Source organism: Protopterus annectens, chromosome 4.part0 (assembly GCF_019279795.1).
Source record: "Protopterus annectens isolate FY-2018-M chromosome 4.part0, PAN1.0, whole genome shotgun sequence".
In the NCBI taxonomy this organism is placed as follows: domain Eukaryota; kingdom Metazoa; phylum Chordata; order Ceratodontiformes; family Protopteridae; genus Protopterus; species Protopterus annectens.
Genome location: NC_056733.1, coordinates 1,690,023,801 through 1,690,047,429, shown reverse-complemented (window position 1 = coordinate 1,690,047,429; position 23,629 = coordinate 1,690,023,801).

Below are 23,629 nucleotides of genomic sequence, written 5' to 3'. Positions count from 1 at the left end.
TCTGTACACAGGCCAAGGTGCATCTTCACAATACACACACTGTCGATAGTCACCATAAGTACAAAGACCTCAGTACTGTATACACAACCACAGAATGCCCAAGTTATGTCCTCAAATATAACCCCTACTATACATAACATGTGTATTAGTCTGATATCTCACTGCTTGTTATCAGATATGATGTGAATAAATAATGGTGTACAGAACATATGCACCTCTTACTGCATGACATATGTACAAAGGTTGACAGAGCTGTGGCTGGAGGTACAAACACAGGGCCAATATTGACATGCTGCTGTGATAACCTCATATATTTACTGTTGTAACAGGGTTTGTTGTGACATATGTCCTATGAGGGATATGAAGTCAGTAACTCTCATAGCTGTCATCATGTACTGACTGCAATCCTCAGACTATACTTCTGCAGTTCTCAGATAGGTGATCTGTGAGTAACACAAGAAACAAAAGATACCACACACTGCCCAGTCTGCAGATGATCCTACAGCTGAGGGTTTCCTCAAAAACATAGCACTGTCATGACAGGTATTAAACATGTAGCCCAGCTATATCCACACACACTCTGTTAAACCGACATTACTCCAAATGCAGAATAGCAACACTTACATTCTGTAGTCATGTCTGGCACATTCCCCTCCTGTGTCATGGCCTGTTTCCACAGTATATGTTGTTAGAGGTAAATCCCCAGTCCAGATGCTGCTTGCCAAACACCAGATCTAGGTCCTGCTCACAGTGAATGAAAAGGCCCAACACCAACATGATGTTCCTAGATATTGGAGTGTGTTTCCTTGCAGTTGGCTATGGGAATGTTTCCACAGCTGTTCCACATGCAATCAGCTAGAAAAGGGCTACAATTTGTGCAGAGGCCAGCAGCTGATCATGAGCATCACTTACAGAACAGATGCTGCTGCCTAAGCAAAGCAGGTGTAGTTCTCCACATCCACCAGAGAGGGAGTGTGAGAGCACACAGAGACAAAGTAAGTCAGGGAGGGGTGGGAAAGTAAATCTTAAGCATGTTTGGGTTACACACCGACCAGTAAATGGTATCAAACCCCTGACTGACTATGTATTCCTATCACATGCCTATGCAGGTATTGCATGTGCCAAGTAGTTTACATGTTGAGGACCTGTCCAAATGTATATGTGATGGAGAGTGACATCTACAACAGTGATGTGGTAGTGATATGATAGGTGTAGTACACATGCCTGTCCACATGAACAGGTGTCAGCATCAACACAACCACACTCTCTCAGGGACTCACACACATTGACACACTTGGCAGGGTTAGGAATACACTTCCTAACTAGTTAGTTTGCCACAATACAGTACTGTGCAGGTATCACATGCACCACAGAGGTTATCCAGAGGTTATATGAGCAAAGGGTATGTGAAGGTGTCTGAAATCAGACTGCATGCTTCAGTATGCCAATGGGGGTGTAGTGAGTGTGAATGTGGTCAAAAGCATCATACACCACACACACAGACACAGGGTGCCAGTACTGACATGCATGCATGCATTGCTTCACGGGTGAGTAGCAGTTGACTGTACCAGAAGGCTATACAAGGCTAAGTGAAGGGTATACCTTGGCATCAAGCCACATGACAATGGTTTGCAGTGTGGCGTAGGGGTGTAGTGTCTGGATTGGCTCACACAGGTGGCTATTGTATTCACCATCCAGTCACCTGGGTAATTATTGTGTGTGGCCATTGCTGTGCAATGCTTGCCATGTATGTGTTCTTTAGTCCATGACATGGACACTATCTGGAATGTGCGCATGTCCCACATGCATGTACAGTGACATGGGGAACTGTACGTGGGGTATCTGGCCCATGTTGTGTACACAGATTGTTTATCATCAGATGTGCCTGTCCTGGCATCATGTGCTGGGAACAGGTAATGGACAGCAGGTTGACCCTGCACCCACATGGATAGCATGATACAGGTATTCCCTGGTGTCAGTGGCATCTGTCCATACAGGGCATGTGTATAAGGCATGATATGTCCTTGGTGGGTCACATTTGATGGCACCACAGGTGTTGCAGGCATCCAGTTGAGAACATAGTGAAGGCACACTGTCTGCATATATGTGCATATTGTACTGATGGACAGGGTGCCATGCCCTCTGTAGTCCACTGCAATCACACCATGGTTACTATCTGTGGACAATATGCAGGGTACTACCAACATAGTGGTTGCTGCCTAGTTCAAGTGTGTTTGCATATGAGACATGGGTTGAGAGTGTTCTCTGTGTAATACAGGGTTGTTAACTTTGTTCATCAGGCCTTGATGTCACATGTAGGGGTATGGATTGCCACCCCAGCCACTTGACTATTTTGCATCTGTTATCCTTGTAAGGTAGACATTGTGACATATAATAGGGCTACTATATAAGAAATTTGCAACCCCCCCCTCCACAATGAGTCCAGTTGTTACACACTCACAGCCACCTCCACACAGGATACAAATGACAAACACACACATTTGCCATGTCTGGGATTAGAACTCCTACCTAACTAGTTCATTACACTACAGCATTACACAGTTATAGGACGTGCCATGGAGATTACTGGAGTACTTTTTCGCAAAGGTGTATTTCACTGGGTATGACATCAGCAGGCTTGCCAAAGAAGGTCATTGAAGGTTGTAGTGACTGTCAATTGCCTTAAAATATTACCCCCTACACAGACAGAGACACACACACACACAACTGCCATGTCTGGTATTAGATCTCCTACCTAACTAGTTTATCGTGTTACAGCATTACGCAGTTATAGGATGCGCCACAGAGATTACAGGGCTATTCTTTCCCAAAGGTGTATTTCACAGTGAATGACATCAGCAGGCTTGACAAAGTAGGGCATTTGAATTGTAGTGAGTGTTACTAGCCTAAAAAGCATTGTGCCCTACACAGACAAAGAAACACACACACACAAGTATCCACACTTACCATGTGTGGGAATAGAACCCCTACCAAAGTACTAAATCACACTATAGCATTATGCTGTTATAGGATGCACCACAGAAACTACTGGGTTACTTTTTTCCCCAAAGATATATTACACAGTGAATGACAGCAGGCTTGCCAAAGTATAGCATTTGAATTATAGTGAGTGTGACTAGCCTAAAACAAATTGCCTCCTACACACACACACACACACACACACACACACACACACACACACACACACACACACACACACACACACACACACACACACTTGCCATGTCTGGGATTAGAACTCCTACCTAACTAGTTTTTCACACTACAGCATTATGCAGTTAGAGAATGCACCACATAGATTATTGGTCTACTTCTTTCCAAAGGTGTATTTCACAGTGAATGACATCAGCAGGCTTGCCAAAGTAGGGCATTTGAATTGTAGTGAGTGTGACCAGCCTAAAATGCATTGCCCCCTACACAAACAGACACACACACACACACACACACACACACACACACACACACACACACACACACAGACACACACACACACACACACAAACACACAGTTGGCATGTCTGTGATTAGATCTTCTACCTAACTAGTTTATCACATTACATCATTATGCAGTTATAGGGCACACCACAGAGATTACTAGGCTACTCCTTTCCCAAAGGTGTATTTCACAGTGAATGACATCAGCAGGCTTGCCAAAGTAGGGCATTTGAATTGTAGTGAAATTGACTAGCCTAAAAAGCATTGCCCCCTACACAGACAAAGACACACAAAGTTGCCATGTGCGAGATTAGAACACATACCTAACTAGTTTATCACACTACAGCATTACACAGCTATATGACTTGTCACAGAAATTAAAGGGATACTCTATTCCCAAAGGTGTATTTCAAAGTGGATGACATCAGTAGGCTTGTCATAGTAGGGCTATGGAGAGGGCAGTGTGTGTGCATAGGCCATAACCATTCATCTAGAGGTTGACACACCACATGCAGGCACACACAGGTTTATATTCCACAGGTACATGTATACAACTGCTAGATGACTACTGCCTTGTATAGCCATGTTGCACAGCTAGCACTTTCACCATAGTGTCTGCACTGCTGATGGATACCAGTGGCTAATTTCTACAGTGAGTGACATTTACACATCATGTTATTTTAGCCATCTGGCTGTGTGCTGGGTGGGACAGGCCTCATGATGGAAGGCTCTTTGTCACTGTCACTCTCTTCCACACATCTATGTATGTCTATTTTTGGCATATTATTGTGTGTTGTCCTTGGATATATGTCTGTATTCTGATTCATTGTGTGTGCAAAGTATGACTGGTGCATACTGAGGAGTGTATGCACTAACATCTTCAACTGTCAGATATGTATGGTCCACTGTTGTTTGCAGACATGGACTTCATTTGTTTGTGTATGAGCATGCCCAGTATGATCTGTCAGTATGTTGTCTGGGATTGCCTTCATTTTTCTAAGTGTGTGAGCATGCCCAGTATGCCCTTCTGTACTGAATGTGTGGATCCATTCCAGTGCAGACCTTTGTGTTCTACATCTACATGTAGCAAACTGTTTCTGCAGGATATCTGTAGATCAGTTGGCAATATGGGTCAAACTGTGCAAGGGATAGTGAATACTGTAGGTGATTGTGTCTGTGCTGCTTCTGCTACATGGTGCTGGTGTTAGCAGAGATATTTAGACATGTGTGCTGTTATACACTGTGATGTTTTATGTCCTCAAGTACTGTCAGGTGGACATTCTTGTTCACAGTAATGTCCTGGGTAACAAGGGTGAATGCAGCTACGTCCAGTGTTGTGGTCAAATGCCTACATATTCCTGGAAAGTTATGCCATTCTGGAGGGGGAGCTGCAGACACTTGCTGCTAGGTCTGTGTATCCAGTTCAGCACCTTGGTACAGTGCTGGTAGATGATCCCATACTTGTGCATCCATCAACATGACAGTATGGCCTTATCTTGCTGTGGCAATACCTCACAGCTCTACAGATTCACAGAGGTTACCCAGAGGCAGGGGTCATAACTCAGGACATTACTCCTATTGTGGTGTACGGGCAGGTTTGTAGCCACCCATGTATGTGTTTGGAGCCAGGGATAGTATGTGCACATGGCTATGTGTCATACATTGCACATTCCATGCTGCCCATGCTCCCACCCCCCCTCTATTATTCTATCCTCTTCCATACATTATGCATATATTCTCTGATACTTTCCCTAAGGTTATCACCTAATCACAGCTGAATTTTTGGTGTTGGTCCACAATTCATGCAGTTGGACATGGTGGACATGTTACTGTGGTTTATCCACATGGTCTTGCATATGGCTTATGTGGAGTGTGTTATGTTGCTATTTTGGGTGTCCATGACATAACATGCATTGGGAGTATGTGTGAGACACAGAGCTTTGGCAGAGGCCTGTAGGCCATTTGGTGGTGATGCAGCAAGCTGTGGCAGGCCATTGCATTCTGTCGGTCCTACAGGCCCTGATCACCATACAGTATATTCCGCTGAGGTGACAGGGTAGGTGTGCTAGGTGTTCATGCCAATACTTTTTATCAGTATTGATCAGGTGGTGTGGATGCTGACAGGGTGCTACTTATAGCTAGGGACAAACCTGCATGGGACATCTGCACTGCATGCTGCATTCTTTTGCTATTGCCATACACAGGTGGGGGGTCATATTGCACCCATTCCCAAAAGCAAGGATACGACCAGAGATGTACCTGTGGGTGGTGTTTGGGTGAGCCGGGTGCATGTGTGCTATGGACACTACTCACAGATATGCATGGGGCATTCCACGTATGCTGGCTTGTGCAGGTACATCAGGTGTTTACCAATACGTCAGTCCTATCACCTTTGTGATCTGCAAGTGTTTGGACAGATGACACAAGTGTTCCCTACTACAGGCCCAGATAATATGATGCATACCTGTATGTACAGTTTCAAGGGTGTGTCGATTTCACGGTTACATATTATATACTGTATGCTGGGGTACTATTCCCTGTGCACTGCTTGTATATCTAGCCCAACAGTCATGTCAAGTCATTATTTCAGATGGTGACACATATTACCACCATACATTTGCAATGGCTTACTACTAGCATGTGTTATACTGGGGGGGAGGGGCATTGTCTTTGACACTGCAGTTGTGAGAACTTGGCCCTGTCATTGGCAGTAGTGGGCAATGGCTACCATGTAATTCTTCAACATGCATACATACTGACCACTCTCACACAATATGAAACACACACATACCTGCATATTGTACAAATGCTACTATCTATCCTGCTACCTTGGCCTCCTCTGGGCATCTGTGCTCCACTGGTATTATACCTACACATACATGTTACTACATGTCTACATCGGATTGGGGGGGGGCACTCCTGACTGTTACTACATGTCTACATAGGATTTAGGGGGGGCACACCTGACTGTTTCTACATTGCTACACAGGATTGGGGGGGCACGGTTCCACTTTGAATCATTGAATGTTCAGAACATCGACGTTCTGATCATCAAGACTAGAACATTGATGGTTTAAAGTGGAAGTGCCCTGCATGTTGTGCGTGCGTGTGTGCCATCTGAGTGTTGGCATTGCAGGTAGGGTACGGGAAATCTCCCGTTTAGTGCTACCACATATAGCAGTAAATGGGAGATTTCCCTTACCCCACTGTAGTGCGATCTCGGAGTTGGAATATTAAAGTAGGGGGGGTGAGGGGGTGAAGACCCCCTGCATAACATAGTTTTTTGTAAGTTTTTTGGTGTTTGTGTGGTTCATTTTGAACCTTTGATGTTCTGAACATTGATGTTCTAGTCTCAATGATCAGAATGTCGATGTTCTGAACATTCAATGATTCAAAGTGAATCCTGGAAGCACACCTGACACTTGTACACATTTGCTATGAATGCACTGGTATGTCAGGTACTCCATTTCATTCTGTTTTCTAACCTATCATGCTGACTAGAGGAATATCAGTGTACTACAGGTTTCAGATTTGATTGACCTACATATTAGTTTCTGACTTCCTTCCAGTCAGAACTAATATCCCACTGCATGACCTGATGTAGTCTGTCTGTGTAGGCCGTGGGGAAAGTTTACCCATAGGCATCATTTAGATGCCTTAGCACAGCCTTTGTTTGTGTTTGTGTACACCTGTCCTGCTGGCTGAGACTGTTGTTGGGTATGTGAACCTCCCTGACTGGCATGTGTGTGTCATATGGACACACATGTGGCCCAGCACATTTCCTGCAGTGGGTTTTGTCACCATGTATAGTACTGGCTACTATGGTGACACCAGTATCTATTACAGATCTCTTGCTGCCACTATAGGTGTCTACTGTCTGCTGGCATCCCATTCAGCCACTCAATTCCCTTACATGCCCACATCCATATCATAGATACAGGTAACAACACATACTACTCAATTCTGCAATTGGTAAGGAGAGTGACTTACCTTGTGGGTGTGCCATTATTGCAGATGGTGCTAGAGGGCTGCCTATGTCAGCTGCAAATAGTACACTTCCTACACATGGTTGAGCACAGGTATTGTCATGTTTGGCATCCCTTTTACTGTATGTGCAAGTCAGAGAGAGGTGTCATCCCCTGGGTCCCTCCTGTGTGTATGTGTTATGCATTGCCTCTTTGCCAAGGCCAGGGCATACTGGGCATGCCTCCTTTTGCCTACTGGGGCAGGCTCAGGTTGTTCCTCCTCCGAGTCACTCTATGCCTGTGCAGGCCTTGGCAATGGTGGGAGGCTGTGTGGCCCTGCTCCATGCTGTTCCTGCTGCAGCTGTTTCTGCAGGACCATATTGTGTAGCATGGCAAATACGATGACAATCTGAGTACATGTAGTTGGTGACTACTGCAAGGCTCCACTGGATGTGTCCAGGAACCAGAACCATGTCTTGAGCATTCCAAACACATGTTCTAATATAATTCTGGTCTGTGCGTGTGCCTCATTATGGAGTTCTTGTTCAGGTATGTGTGCATTTATGATGATTGTCATCAGCCATTGCTCCAGTGCATAAAAAGCATCCCCATTAGGTGACCATAAGGGACATCCCCACTGGCAAATCTCTGGTACAGCTGCATCAGATGCCAGATGTGGGAATCGTGATAGCTTCCAGGGCAGCCAGCACACACATGCATTATAATGACCTGGGCATAGCACACGACCTGGCAGTTGATGGAGGGGAAGATCTTGTGGTTGATGTAGACCCTACCTCGCTCACCGAGTGGTGCTTTGATGCATATGTGAGTGCAGTCTATAGTACCCACTACCTCACGGTATTCTGCTATTTGGTGGAAGAGATGCATATTGCTGGCCAATGCCTCACGGGTGTTGGGAAAATATACGTGCTCACCGGCATGTGCTGACATGGCATCCGGGAACTGGTGGAGTACCCTGGATGCTGATGCCTGTGAGATCCCCATGAAATCCCCAGTTGGTCTTTGGAATGTACATGTAGCTAGTATTCTTAGGCCTACACTTACCTTGGTATCCACTGGGATGGGCTCCCCTCTGTTAGTTCTGTGTGTGAGGCGTGGCTGGCACAGCTCAACAATTTGCTGTAGGAGGTCCCTGTCCAACCTATAGTGCTCCACTATCTCCAGTTCATGTATCCCCTGGTAGGTTACCCTGGGTCTGTGCAGTCTTCTCCATCTCCTCACTGTGGGTTGGTCAACAGCATTCTCATCCTCACCACCCTCAGCCTCTTCCACATGTTGCTGTATGATAGCTATTGCAGCACCTATCATTTTGTTGGTTTTGTCTGTTAAAATTCCCCCATTTGTATGCACCAGTCGTGTAGAGTATGTGGGAAAACCACAGTGAAAGGTGTCTACATAGTTTATAGTAGTGTACTGGGCTGGGCTAGGCTGCTGCCTGTGTTATTCGCTGATTCTGATACATTTCACCTGCCAGCTATGCTAGTTCTCCTTGATTACCTTCCTACTACTGTTTTCCCTTCCCATTGCCTTCCTGTTTAAGCTCAGGTGTGCACCGCACAAACACAGTGCTCAACTGTGCACAGAGCTGCTATTTCCTGGTTTACTTTTTTTTTCTTTAAAACCCAGTGTGCGGTGCGCAGACCCGCTTAGGCAATGTAAAGGGTGCTAGTCAGCCTCAGATACACCCCCTTGCTTAGCTCTGCTAAGCTAAGGGCAAACCCAAACCACAGGGCTCCAATCCGCTTAGAGTATGCCTAACTCACACCCCTATGATGTCAGCTAACTCCTAGGCTTGCACCAAGCTATTCCTGCTCTTATACTGTTGGGTGCTGACTAGCATGCAGGGGAGATATGGGATTCAGTATCATTCCCCTCATTTGCATAGGATTGCCTGCTGATGCATAATTACAGGTCTCACATTGAGCCTCCCTCCTTAGCAACCACTACTCACTGGCCATATTGTCTTCTGCCTGCCATTGAGTATAATGGCAAAATAGTGACTTTGGTTAGGATGCTTATTTTAGGTTTCTTTTTTTATTTTTCACCTGATCCCGTTTGCATGCCACTGCCCTTAAAAGTTGATTTTTTTTATTTTTGCAACTGTTTTTCATGCCAATGGCCTTATATTTGGCCATTGGTATGCTTTCTACATAGTATCCACCCTTTATTTGAAGCTGCCATGGCTCTGTTTTTTAGTTTGCAGAAATGTACTCGGTTACTGGCCAAGTACATTTCTGCAGATTACACTAGTCTTGCATGGCCGGCTTCCAGCTTCCTGGATCACAAATTCACCTAATGTGCATGGATTCCACCTGCAAATGGGGTAATTTGCATACAGGGGCTGAGTCTATGCAGGATTAGTGCAGGAGCTCTCGTGCACGTCCCTACAGCTTATTCCTGGATTGCACAGCAGACATATTGCCTGCTGGAGCTCCTGCACTAGGCTTTCTGAATCTGGGAGAGTATATTTTTAAAATGTGGTTGTTATAAAGTTAAGAGAGAAGTGTACAACTTTTAACATATTGGTCTAATTAACATCCATCAATGGGAATTAGATTTCAATTTTAGGTAGTGTTTACAAACTGTGTCTAACTAACATGAAAACCTTGTTAACCAGACAGTTATATTTAGGTAAATGAAAAATTATTGGCTGAAAATAATAAATGGGATGATACTTGTAAAATGACAATCAATTATTTTTGTGAAGCAAACATATGGAAAGACAAATCATTTCATTATGTGATATATTTTGAACAAAGTTCTTGTCCCTGAAAACACTGCAACTACACTGGGTCCGAATAAATATTGCATACTAAAGAAAACCTATTACTACCTTGTACTAACTCTTCAAAATTGACTGCGACAATAAGATAATAATTACTATTTAGGGATGATGGGGGGGGGGGTGAAGTCTCAGCAGATTCCTTTGTCAACTATCAAACTATCATCAAAACTGATTATAAATAATCAATATTACAATTTAACTTCAAGGTACCCATGCAGAGCAAACTTAAAGTTTCTGCAGAATTCAAGTTCCTCTCTCACATCCCAAATGTTGAGAAGAAGCCCCATCCTCCCAACTTATATGCGTTGTAACTCCCTTGTTGCTCAGAAGCATGGAAATAAAAAGCTGCCCAATAGAGCTAACAGTGGTCTCTCACAAACTGTGCGTGCCACAGTGTGAACATGTCAAGCATGTCATATATGAGCAAAAGAAAATCTAACCAATGGAGGGTAGAATCTTAACAAGAGAAATGTTTGATGGTTGGCTTAATGATATCATCTAAAATTGGTTCTCACCTACTGGGAATGAATGAGCTGATGGACCACAGAAGGCTTATGGTTAGCAAGCAGAAGGGGGATAAAAAAGTATATAAAAGCATTCCTATTGGTAAGACTGCAGTGGAAGGCACTAGGAAGAGTCTATGGTGGGTGAAGTCCTGGGGAGCCAGGTGTTATAACTATGGTTTGCAGCTGTAAAGGTCAAAGTATTTTTGGGTGTGGCAAGTGTTACATAATAGCCAAGGTTAAAGTGCACACTAGCCATGTGCCCTTAAGACCAGTTAGCCCATATGTATCAGTTGGCTAGCAATGGTATCAATAAACTGACTCTACCCTGAATCTTCACAGATTATTTGCTGGCAGTATATAGGATTTGCATACCCACTCTCTAGAGATGGTATAGTGTAGCATCAGAGGCAGCATAGCCCATACTTTAGAATATTGGTTTAACAATATTTCTCCTGACCTGTGATATGTCATACATATAATTCTAAGCACAATATAATGGATTCTCATTAAAAAAATGAGTTGCTCTTAAAGTCCTTGTGACAGCAAAAATGCACATGCAAGCAGTGTAAACAGGCGGAATACATACTATTTGTGAGACTGTGCTATCTTGAATATTCACAGTACTCTAATATATAATGATCAAGACGCATACATACATAAGGTGTGATGGGTGGGAGAGACAGAGCTTCTCATACTGCTTGGTACGGGGGAGTGAAGCTTTTCTGTACAAGTGCTTAATAGTGTATGAATAAATTTAAAAATTCTGTATTATTGGGCTTAATCAAAGTTCCAGTTTTGCAGTGTTGGTACTCAATGGGTCTTGCAATTCTGATAGGGAGCCTGGATTATTATTAGAGCTGTGCAGTAATTTGAGCCTTTATGTTTTGTGTGTGTGTGTGTGTGTGTGTGTGTGTGTGTGTGTGTGTGTGTGTGTGTGTGTGTGTGTGTGTGTGTATGTGTGTTTGTCTGTGTGCTTGTATGTGTTGGGGAATTGTCACTGTAGTTTGAGAAAGGGAAATGTGGCTTGTACCTTCTTTTAAAGATTTAATAATACTGCAAGTATTTGTAGTACAACATATTACAACTCTCAAACACTTTCAACAAGTTTGTAATTGATTCTCAAGCACATCCATATGATGGATTACAACTCCTGGACAAAATTTTTATTGCAATTACTTGTATTTATTTTAACCCTATAATCTACGTAAAAATTGCATTCCTTGCAAGAATTGTATTATTGTTACCTTTGTGACATTTTTATTGCCACTTTCTCTTATTTTTCTTCATACTTATCTTTTATTTTGCTGCACAAAACTTAATGTACTGCTATCATGATTATACCTTCTATCATCTCATGTCCTTTATCTTCCTTGCATCTCCTCCCATCCTTCCTTTCATTGGGCTGGTCTAAGCCTTTAACTTATCTTCCTATGTCATACAATTTTGAAAAGTCTTTATTGTTAGAAATAGTCTTACTTAAAACTAGACAATATATGCATACTGCTGATTTTGCACTGCATATAACTCCATGCATTTAAAAAAATATTCCTATACAACCCATGTAACTGTTATTTCTATTCAAAACTGTTTGTAAATTATGTAAATTATGTCAAGGATGTCTGAATAATGGCATTGTTGTTCATAAATAAAGCTGACTGTAAGTGATGAAGCAATGTAAATGACATCATGTGCATAATGTTTCTATAATGGAACTTTTCTCCCCGAGCCTCCACTGAAAAACGACACTGCTCAGTCAGATTTTCCTGGTAAACAAATGCCTTTGAAACAAATGTTGTTCTGTTCACATGATATAACTATTTAAAATGCAAAATAAATAAATAAAATACTGTTACAGGGCTAGCCACCCGGTTGTGTGAAAATTGGCTCTAGGTGATGGTAACTATAGATGTGACACCCTGACATCATGTCCAAAATGGGAAAAAAGAGAGTTGATATCTAATGACTGATGCCTGATTAGCTTTGATTTAGTCACCAAGGCTGTCTAAAACTATTCATTTTTGAACAGTGTTCCTTTGAGTTTCTACATTTCTGACAGCCATGTTCTACTGCTGTTTGAGACAATAAATAAATATAATTCCTAAATAATTTTGTGTCCAAAAATGTTAGTGAAAAAAAGTGAAAGACATGAAAAAAATTGTAAATGTTAACATACCAGACTTGATCAGAAATGACAGACATATCTGAGACAAGTTATATAATGGATGATTATGACAATAGACACACTCTGTACAAATCTGCCATGAAATATGGAGAATATTTATAATAACAGATACTATTGATGTCTACATAAGTAAAATGTGAATGTGTGCATACGATATGAAGTATCAAATTAAGCCCAACATATTTATGCTGATCTACTAGGTAGTAACTAAAACATTTCCATTACAAAGCAGCTGCAAAATAGACTATGAAGTTAGTGACAGAAAAAGGATACTAGCAGAATATATAGTATCTTATTTCACTGTCCACTATCTGGAAGTTGGCAAAGAGCATTACAACTATGAGCTGTTAACAAGCTACTTCCTGTGGTCCATGACATAATTCCATCAGCCTACATTTGCTTAATGCGTGACCTTGAGAAAGTCACTTAACCAGGATGTACTTCTGGGAATTTGGGTAATCTGGACTGCAGGGTTAGTAGCTACCTATGAGCCTTATAGACATTCATCTACTAGTTGACAATAAGGTTGTTGGAGTGGCTACCAGTACAGTCATCCACCTTGCATCTTCCTGAAAACAACCACATTAATGTTAAATGAACTTGTGGTTCTGTGAACTTTGTTCATCTGTCAGATCGTTATGAATGCCAGACAACAAAACGGACTGGAAGGGTGTATTGAACCAGTGAATGAAAAGTTAAATAAACAAGCGATGATATATTCTTCAGCCTGCAGATGTCATGGCTTTAAAAACTCCTTTAACTAGTTCCTCTGTTAGAATTTTTTAATAGTTTAGCACAAAGCATACAATCACTTTATGATATCAGGTGGTGCTTGTTCTACCCTGAGCAATGCTGTTTGGCTCATGTACTTCTACACCATATTGTTCATATGAATAGCACTGCTGTCTGCAGCTTAAACTGCAAGTGATGGCACAGCTGAATAATGTTTAACTACAAATTGCGTTCCTCACTTTCAAGAGGATCTGTTAATTAACATGCAGAACATTTCTGTATCTCTGTTAATAAGTGAATGAAGACTGCAGAGCATGAAGGCAACATACATCAGGGTAAATGTATTTACACAGTGCATGTCAACTTGAAACATTATGAATAAATAATTTATTTAGCCAGTCAAAAATTCTAAATGAAAATGAATAATTTACTTTATCAGGAATGAAGCAAAATGACAAGCATATTTACTTGAAGTTTTCTTCATGAAAGGCTGCTTGAAAGGAGAACACTTGATCCCTGATGAAACTAAACACTGACAGCAGCTGTATTTAAAATCTGAGAACTGAAATCAAGCAGAAAAGGCTAAATTGTCTTTAGAAGAGATAACACTAAATCCTTCAGTATAAACTTGTTTGCATAATTGGATACATGATGGCCTTCTGCATAAGATGTCATTGCTTAGCCATTGATGATACAACGTCCGTATAATTCACTACTAGTTCTCCTAATAGTGAGCAACAGTTCAACATCTTTAGTCATGAAGATAAAAAATATATACATTTTTATCCTGACAAGGGGGTGGCGAATTTCCTACCTGAATAATTTTAAGTGCCATCAATCACTGAGAGGTTAAGATATATTGTGCATATCAAACAGATGTAGCTATTTCTCTTTATAAAAAGAGAGAGAGTTTTAAGTGCATTTTCAGCTTCCACATTGCAAGTAGGGCAACACATTCACTGAAAAAAGTAGCAGATTGTGGATATTGTGAAGTTGTGAATTATTTTATTCTGTACATAAACTGGTGTGGACAGAGCTTCCCATTAGCTGCATTTCAGTTGTTTCTTTTTTTTGAGCCATGTTTACATGGTGACTGTTAACTTAATGATCTGATTGACTATATCTTTAGCATGCCATTTAAGGCAAAATGGCAGAAAATGCATATGATCATTATTCTCTGCAATAATAACTGTCATAAGCTATGATACCTTCAATGTGCTGTCTTTTTCTGGGACAGTTGTCTTCCATATTTACATCTATTCTTGTCCAGTGTTTTGACTATTTACAGTAAACTCTCAGTTAACCTGCACCCATGAGGATTGGTAGATTCTGGTTGCTTGAGAGATACTATTAGAAATAGACCTAACAAATACTGTACCCTATACTATACTATGCCATACCATACCATAAAGACTGTATTGATTTGATTTTAATATTGAAATACAGTAATTAAAAGCCTGGCTGGAATAATAATATTTTAAACTTATATTTCCCCTAGAAAGAGTGGCACACGTAATACTTTTTATTGGCACACTGAGTGGATTGGAATATAAAGCCACGGTGGTGCAGTGGTAGCATTGTTGCCTCACAGCAAGAGGTTCTCCTGTTCGATTCTCAGCTGCAGTGCTTTCTGTGTGGAGTCTGCATGTCCTCCCCACGGTGGAGTGGCTTTCGAAAGACATGCGTGAATGGGCATGCCTTCGCTGATGGTTGGGTGTCTGGCTGGCAACTCAGCACCATAAAAATCTACTGCCAATCATTAGCAGACCAGAGTTCTGCTGTGGCGACCCCTAACTGGGAAAAGCTAAAAAGACAAACAACATATACATATATATATATATATATATATATATATATATAGAGAGAGAGAGAGAGAGAGAGAATGCATGTATAAAGGCAGAAGCAACTGTGTGAGAGAGATCATAGAGATGTATGAAAGCCGAAGAGAGTGTGTGTGAGTGATTGGAGGAGAAAGAGTGACTGAATGCATGTATGAAAGCTGAAGAGACTGTGTGTGTGAGTGATCAGAGAGAGAATGTGCAATCTGATTCAAACTGAATGAGTGAGTATGGAGCAAGTGTTGACATTTTAGAGGTTTCACTTGTTCTCAGGTAGGGGAGAGAAGGAATTTATTTGTATCTTCTCTTTTAAAACTCTAAAACTCTAAAAATGTAAAGTATGTTTCTGTGGGGAGGGACAAAGTGCAACACATGAAAAACTGAGTTGTTTATACTGTACTGTATTTCTTCAGTTGTTTTCTGGTTGCTTGAGAGCTCTGGTTGCATGAGTTCTGGTTAACTGAGATTTCACTGTATACAGTTTAATTGTTTTGAGCCAATTTATCTAGTGATGTACTTTCATGAAACTCTTGACTTTGCCTGTACCTCTTACCTATCCAAGAAGGTTTTATTATGCTGTCAGCAAACATTAATTGTTAAGTCATTCTCAAACAATTTCTTAGCTTATGCTGTTAACTCCATGTCTGCAGTTCAAGCTGAATAAATGCTGGAAATTCAGCCTTTTTTACTCCTTAAATTATGATCAATGTCCCTGTTTCCTGTATTGTCTCTACCCTGGTTTCTGTGACTACATTTAACATGTAATGCTTTCTAATAGACCTCTCTTAGAGTTATTCATCCAATACAATAGCCATTTCTAAGATAGAGCAAAAGACTGCAAAGAGGTCATGCCAGTGCCATTATTCAAAGATGAATCAGCTTGCTTCATTTATAAATGTAGTCCTGTGGCATATTGGTCATTATTCCAAAATAATTCCAGTTATGTTCCCATGTTTTAGCGATGAGCCTTCCACCTACTCATATTCCGTAATCATTAAATGTCGTAATTCACTGTACATACTGCGTTATATTTTTCACTTAGATTAAAATACTGGCCACTACTTTTGCATCCCATATTTATTTTCCACTATTTACACTTATATACAATTAAAGGAAGGGTGATTGTGAGGTGGAGTTCATGGAAGAGTTAAAACAGGCACTGGGGGGCAGTGAAGAGTTACCAAATAGCTGGGTAACTACAGCATAGATGGTAAGGGAGACAGCTAGAAAGGTGCTTGGTGTGACATCTGGACAGAGGAAGGAGGGCAAGGAGACCTGGTGGTGGAATGAGGAAATACAGGAGAGTATACAGAGGAAGAAGCTGGTGAAGAAGAAGTGGGACTGTCAAAGAGATGAAGAAAGTAGACAGGAGTATAAGGAGATGAGGAGCATGCCAAAGAGAGAGGTGGCGAAGGATAAGGCATATGGAGAGTTGTATGAAAGGTTGGACACTAAAGAGGGAGAAAAGGACCTGTACCAATTGGCTAGACAGAGGGACCGAGCTGAGAAAGATGTGCAGCAGGTAAGGGTGATAAAGGATAGTGAGAGAAATGTACTCACAAGCAAGGAGAGTGTGTTGAGCAGATGGAAAGAGTACTTTGAGGGGCTAATGAATGAAGAGAATGGGAGAGAGAGAAGGTTGGATGATGTGGGGATAGTGAATCAGGAAGTGAAACAGATTAGCAAGGAGGAAGTATGGACAGCTATGAAGAGGATGAAGAATGGAAAGGCTGTTGGCCAGATGACATACCAGTGGAAGCATGGAGGTGCTTAGGAGAAATGGCAGTGGAGTTTTTAACCAGATTGTTTAATGAAATCTTGGAAAGTCAGCGGATGCCTGAGGAGTGGATAAAAAGTGTTTTGGTGCCTATTTTTAAAAATAAGGGTGATGTGTAGAGCTGTAGTAACTACAGGGGGATAAAACTGATCAGTCACAGCTTGAAGTTATGGGAAAGAGTTGTAGAAGCTAGGTTAAGAAGGGAGGTGATGATTAGTGATCAGCAGTATGGTTTCATGCCAGGAAGGAGCACTACAGATACAATGTTTGCTCTGAGACTGTTGATGGAGAAATATAGAGAACGTCAGAAGGAGTTGAATTGTGTCTTTGTGGACATGGAAAAAGCATATGATAGGGTGCCTAGAGAGGAGTTGTGGTTTTGTATGAGGAAGTCAGGAGTGGCAGAGAAGTATGTAAGAGTGGTACAGGATATGTACAAGGGTAGTGTGACAGTGGTGAAGTCTGCAATGTGAGTGACAGATGCATTTAAGGTGGAGGTGGGATTACATCAAGGATCAGCTCTGAGCCCTTTCTTATTTGCAATGGTGATGGACAGGTTGATAGACGAGATCAGACAGGAGGCCCCATGGACAATGATGTTTGCAGATGACAGTGTGATCTGTAGTGGGAGTAGGGACCAGGTTGAGAAGACTCTGGAGAGGTGGAGATATGCTCTAGAGAGGAGAGGAATTAAGTTCAGCAGGACTAAGACAGAATATATGTGTGTGAATGAGAGGGAGGATAGAGGAATGGTGAGGATACAGGAAGTAGAGCTGGCAAAGGTGGATGAGTTTAAGTACCTGGGATCAACAATTCAGAGTAATGGTGAGTGTGGAAGAGAGGTGAAGAAGAGAGTACAGGCAGGGTGGAATAGGTCGAGAAGAGTGACAGGAGTGATTTGTGACAGACTGGTACCAGTAAGGGTGAATGGGAAGGTCTACAAGAGGGTAGTGAGACCAGTTATGTTGTATGGGTTGGAGACGGTGGCATTGACAAAAAGGCAAGAGTCAGAGCTGGAAGTGTCAGACTTAAAGATTTGCACTGGGTGTGACAAGGATGGACAGGATTAGGAATCAGTATATCAGAGGGTCAGCTCAAGTTGGACAGTTTGGAGACAAAGTCAGAGAGGCGAGATTGCATTAGTTTGGACATGTGCTGAGAAGGGATGCTGGGTATATTGGGAAAAGGATGCTAAGGATGGGGTTGCCAGGTAAGAGGAAAAGAGGAAGGCCTAAGATAAGTTTTATGGATGTGGTGAGAGAGGACATGCAGGTGGTTGGTGTGACACAGCAATATGCAGAGGACAGGAAGAAATGGAAGCCGATGATCCGCTGTGGCGACCCCTAACAGGAACAGCCAAAAGAGAAGAAGAAGATATAATTAAAGGAACAGTGCTCACATAAAGTATTACTTTGATCATTTATTTTATTTAAATTTTTTTTATTTTACTTTTTTATTATAGGCATAGAACCAGTGTATTGAGAAGTTAATTGTTTATCCAGTTTTTCAGTGTCTACTTTTGGTGGTTTTGGTTGTGACTTTTTATTTATTTGTTTGCAAGTTAGTGGGAAGTGGTCTTCAGACCTTTTCAAACACAGTTCTGGCCCAAAATAAACTACTTGTTTTACAATTTGTACTACATTATAAATGTACTTCCATTGAATATTGTTTTGACAATAATGTAAAGTGTTATGTTTAGAAGAAAATGAAAAACAAGCAAATTATTTTCCAAAGCTCAACTAAATGCAACGTTGAAATATTTGCCAGAATTCAGCTACTGTCAGAAAAACATATGCATTCATGTTCATTGAAAAGTTACAAATAATTTGGATTGAAATCTTTCTAAATGTGTATGCATACAATTATCACTAGGCAGCTGACTTTACTAGACCTGCCCAATACAGCCAATCCAAAGGCTAACCTATTTGGTGGACAGTCACCGTTGCTGTTGTTTCTGATATAGTAAGAAGGAGGTTTTATGAAAGGGTTAGGTGCCAGTCTTGGGTATTGTTAGTAAATTAGTTTACAAATGCAGATGACCAGGAAAAGGGCTGCTGTGCCTGTTAATGGTAGTCGGTGAGCCTTTTGTAGTAGTAGACGGTGGTAACTTTGGGGATCAGCTAAATAACCATGCATATCTTGCACACATTTGTCTGCAATGAGGTAATAAGCTTGTGGAATACAGGGCAATTTTTAGAATACAGTATTTTGGCTTTGTTAAAAGTATATTCATATAGAATTATAGACTTGTGATCGAGGTTACAGCACATCATTATTCTTTTAGAAAAAACTTGGCTAGGCTTAAAAAGGCACCCAAGGTCATTAGCCTAGTAACAATTTATGAATCTATGAGGAAATTCAATGCAATATCTCATCAGTGCAATTTACTGCATGTTTTTAAATTGGAGTATATGATCTTATAGAAATCAAAGTTATTTTTGTCGTGCTACTTACTTTATATTAATATTTAAAGGGTCCATCAGCCTGATAAACCTAGCATTGTCTAGGTTTTATACAACAGGCAGGATAAGCACTTTCATCTTCTACACAAGACAAAAGCGTTTTTCCTGCCTGTTAATAAAATATGTTGCTACCATCTGTGGGATTGGACCTCTGCTTCACATTGTTGCTGAGTTCACTACAATTATATTTTTCATTTTAGGTTTTATACAACAAATATAACTGCAGTTTTCTTGGGGTTCTTCAAGACAAAAGGCATAATTGTGTTTAACTGAACTCAGAACCTTTCATAGAACTAATTCCTCACTGTCTAGACTCTTTCTTCTTGTGGCTACCCATTACAAATTCCTTATTTGGAAAACATCCCTTTCATGCACAGATATGTGTTGTAATCTGTAAGTGTTCAGTATACCCAATCTACTGCTACTGGCTAAGAAAACAATTGTATTCCTCTGGCTGTTTTAATATTAGCAATTTACTATTGTACTCTTAAAAATTACACACACACGCAAACACACACACACACACGCACACACGCACACACGCACACATGCACACACACACACACATAGACACACACACACACACACACACACACACACACACACACACACACACACACACACACACACATACATATATATATATATATATATATATATATATATATGTATATATATATATATATATATATATATATATATATATATATATATATATATATATATATATATATATATATATATATATATATATATTTGACTGAAATATATTTGACTGAAATATATATATATATATATATATATATATATATATATATATATATATATATATATATGTGGTTTTATTTGAGTATGTCACTGATTCACTAAGTCGTATATACTACATTGACTACAAATGGTTAAAACTCAGTCAATCAGAAAAAAAAAACTGCAACCCCCACCATGTAGGGAGATGCATCTGCACAGCACTTAAAAATGAAATATACAAACACTTAAATCGACAAACAGTAGATAAAGGATAACATTCCATTCTCATTGTGTAGTGACCCTGCTAAACAAATGTTAGCATTCTGCAATGAACCATCAGTTCAACAAAGCAATCCTCCTAACTAATGTAATGAATGCAAGATCAAACACACTGGACCTATATACATGTGTTTGTGTGTGTGTGTGTGTGTGTGTGTGTGTGTGTGTGTGTGTGTGTGTGTGTAAGTAAATTTAAGACACAATAGGAAATACATACATATTGATATGATGCTCAACCACATGCACAAGGAAATGTTAATGATACATAATTAAGCAACCGTTTCCTTTTCTGTGTTCTGTAATTCCTTGCTTGCTAAACAGACATCCTTCAAATAAATTAGCATATATTAAACTCTGCTGAATACTTCTCCATGTCAATATTCTGTTATGAAAACTCAGGATTCTGTCACTAAATTAATTCATTCATTAGTTTTGCTAACTTTTAGCTTATCTTTTACATCTTTTTTCCTTAATACTTGTTTTAGCAGCTTTATAAGATAAAAGAAATGGTGTGGCAGGAAATATTTGAATTCACAGTTTAAGTCTTTTGGTTTAAGCACTTGGACTTCATACCGGTTGTTTTACATTAAGAAGGTTTGTGGTCTGCACTGTTGTGCCAGGACAGGTAGCTTACATCCTTTTAAGCTGGGAATTGCTGATTGAAAGCTCAGTGTCTGCTATTCTAAAAGTGTATTAGTTCTGGTTTAAGCACTTGGGCTTCAGGCCAGTTATTCTACATTAAGAAGGTTTGTGGTCTGCACACTTGTGGGAGGAGAGGCTGGATTCTGCCCTTCTGAGTTGGGAATTTCTGGTCACAGGCTTATTCTACCTGCTGATTCGAACTGTTTATTTCTGAAATTGGTGAACCTTGTTGCTGTAGCATAGGACCAGATTCAGGCTTGCTGAATCTAGCTTTGTTTGTATAACTTGAGCACTGATCCAGGCCATCTTTTTTGGAGAAGGTTCCCCTGTACACTAGTAGCGGGAGTGTGCAGTTAGAACTTGTCTGTTTGAAGACTGCTGGTTAATTGGGTAACTTGTTTAAATCAGATTATTCGTTTTCTATTGTTTTATATATATATAAAAAATTGCACTTTATTCATCTGCTTTTACTGTATTTGTCTTTCTTCCTACTTTATTACTAGGGGCATTGACTACAACTCTGAACTGAGATATATAACAATAAGCATCTTTTTATGTTCATTTAAAGTGTTTTTTGTTTGTATCTGCTTTATTTTCTGAAAAAAAATATATACTTGTTCCTGCCTTTCTAAGCTAGTATAGTCCAGTTTTCAGGTTAGTGCTGAATTCAGGGCTGTGTTACAAATCTCTGTGTTTGCCCATACCTTACTTGGATAGAAGGAAGTTTCTCTGTTCATCTGTGAGAGAGGGGAGCTTTAAGCAGCCTATCTGTCCCTGGAGGAGTGGTTTCAGCCCAGAAAGTAGCAGTTTATTGGCCATTTTGGGTTAATTTCTATCTCTTTCATTTCCCTGCTATAAAATCTGCATTTGCCCCGTTTTGCACTCCGGGCAGCGTCGGTTAGCTAGGGCATAACTATTCCCGGCCTCACAAGTCTCCTCTTCAATTTTTCCCTTGGTCTAGACAAACTTTCAACTTAAGCACTCAAGCCATTCATTTCTCAGCCCGGCACTTGCTCAAAACTCATAGCAAGCACTTATAAACCCTAGCACTACAGAAGGACAAGGCTCTCTATTCGACCTTACCAGCCATTCAGTAAAACAGTTTACTGTACCTATCCAGGCATGTCTAAAGGGCAGTTTCAGGTGTACTCTCCAGTTCAACTGGTGAATCTGGCATTTTGAAGCAATTTTACAACTGCCTCATCTACACAGACAACCCTCTCCTCCTACTACCAAACACTAATACATGCGAGAGATGCAATTATACAGCCAAACTGGAGGCTAAGCTCTCTCAACCCAAGACTGCATCAGACAGTCAAGAAGAGAAGGGAAATACTGGCATCACACCACCAGTCTCACATAGACCCAATAAACCAGCACTGGCAAAAAACACATGTAAATACATGAAAACATACTTGGAGGCTCTAAATAAAAATCTGCAAAAGCAACAGAGCCCTCCAAAGCCAACATCCAAGCAACCTCCACCACGCAACACAAACCATGAAACACATACTTCACAAGACCAGTGTGCCATGCAATCACAGCCCTCAAGGCAAAATAACATACCCAACATACTAGTAATAGGTGACTCTGTAGTCAGGCACACTGATGCCCCACTCACTAGGCTGAATAAGGAGACAGTTACTGTTAGCTGCCTGTCAGGTGCCAGGATCCGCCACATAACACAAGCACTCAGGTCACTCCAGAACAAGTACAAATATGACTCTGTCATTGTCCATGTTGGTGTGAATGACCTGAGCCGTACCTTCCTGGACTACATGAAAACAGACATGGAAGAGCTCTCTGATCACATAGCCCAGGCTGTTATGATCCTGACCCTGAGTAGCATCCTGCCCTCACCAAGAATGATACCACGGTATAAAGAAAAAAAATATCAATTTCAACAATCGCTAAGTTTCTGGTGTAATTTAAAGGGAATCCAGTGTCTGTCTGTCTGGGATGACATGCTCGACAAGCCATGCTACTTCGTTGGAGGTGGCTTGCACCTGTCACCGTTAGGCTTTCAAAAACTGGTCAAGGCTCTTGCCATCCCCATAGTGCCTTTTTTAGGCAAGGCTCAAAAGACAAACCCACCGCTGTAAATAGCACAAATAACAAAAAGATGAGGGTAATACTATTCAATGCCAAAAGTCTAAATCTCAAAATGCATGCACTCGAGGCACTCCTCAGTATGGAGAAAATCAATATATGTGCAGTAACAGAATCCTGTTTTAAGG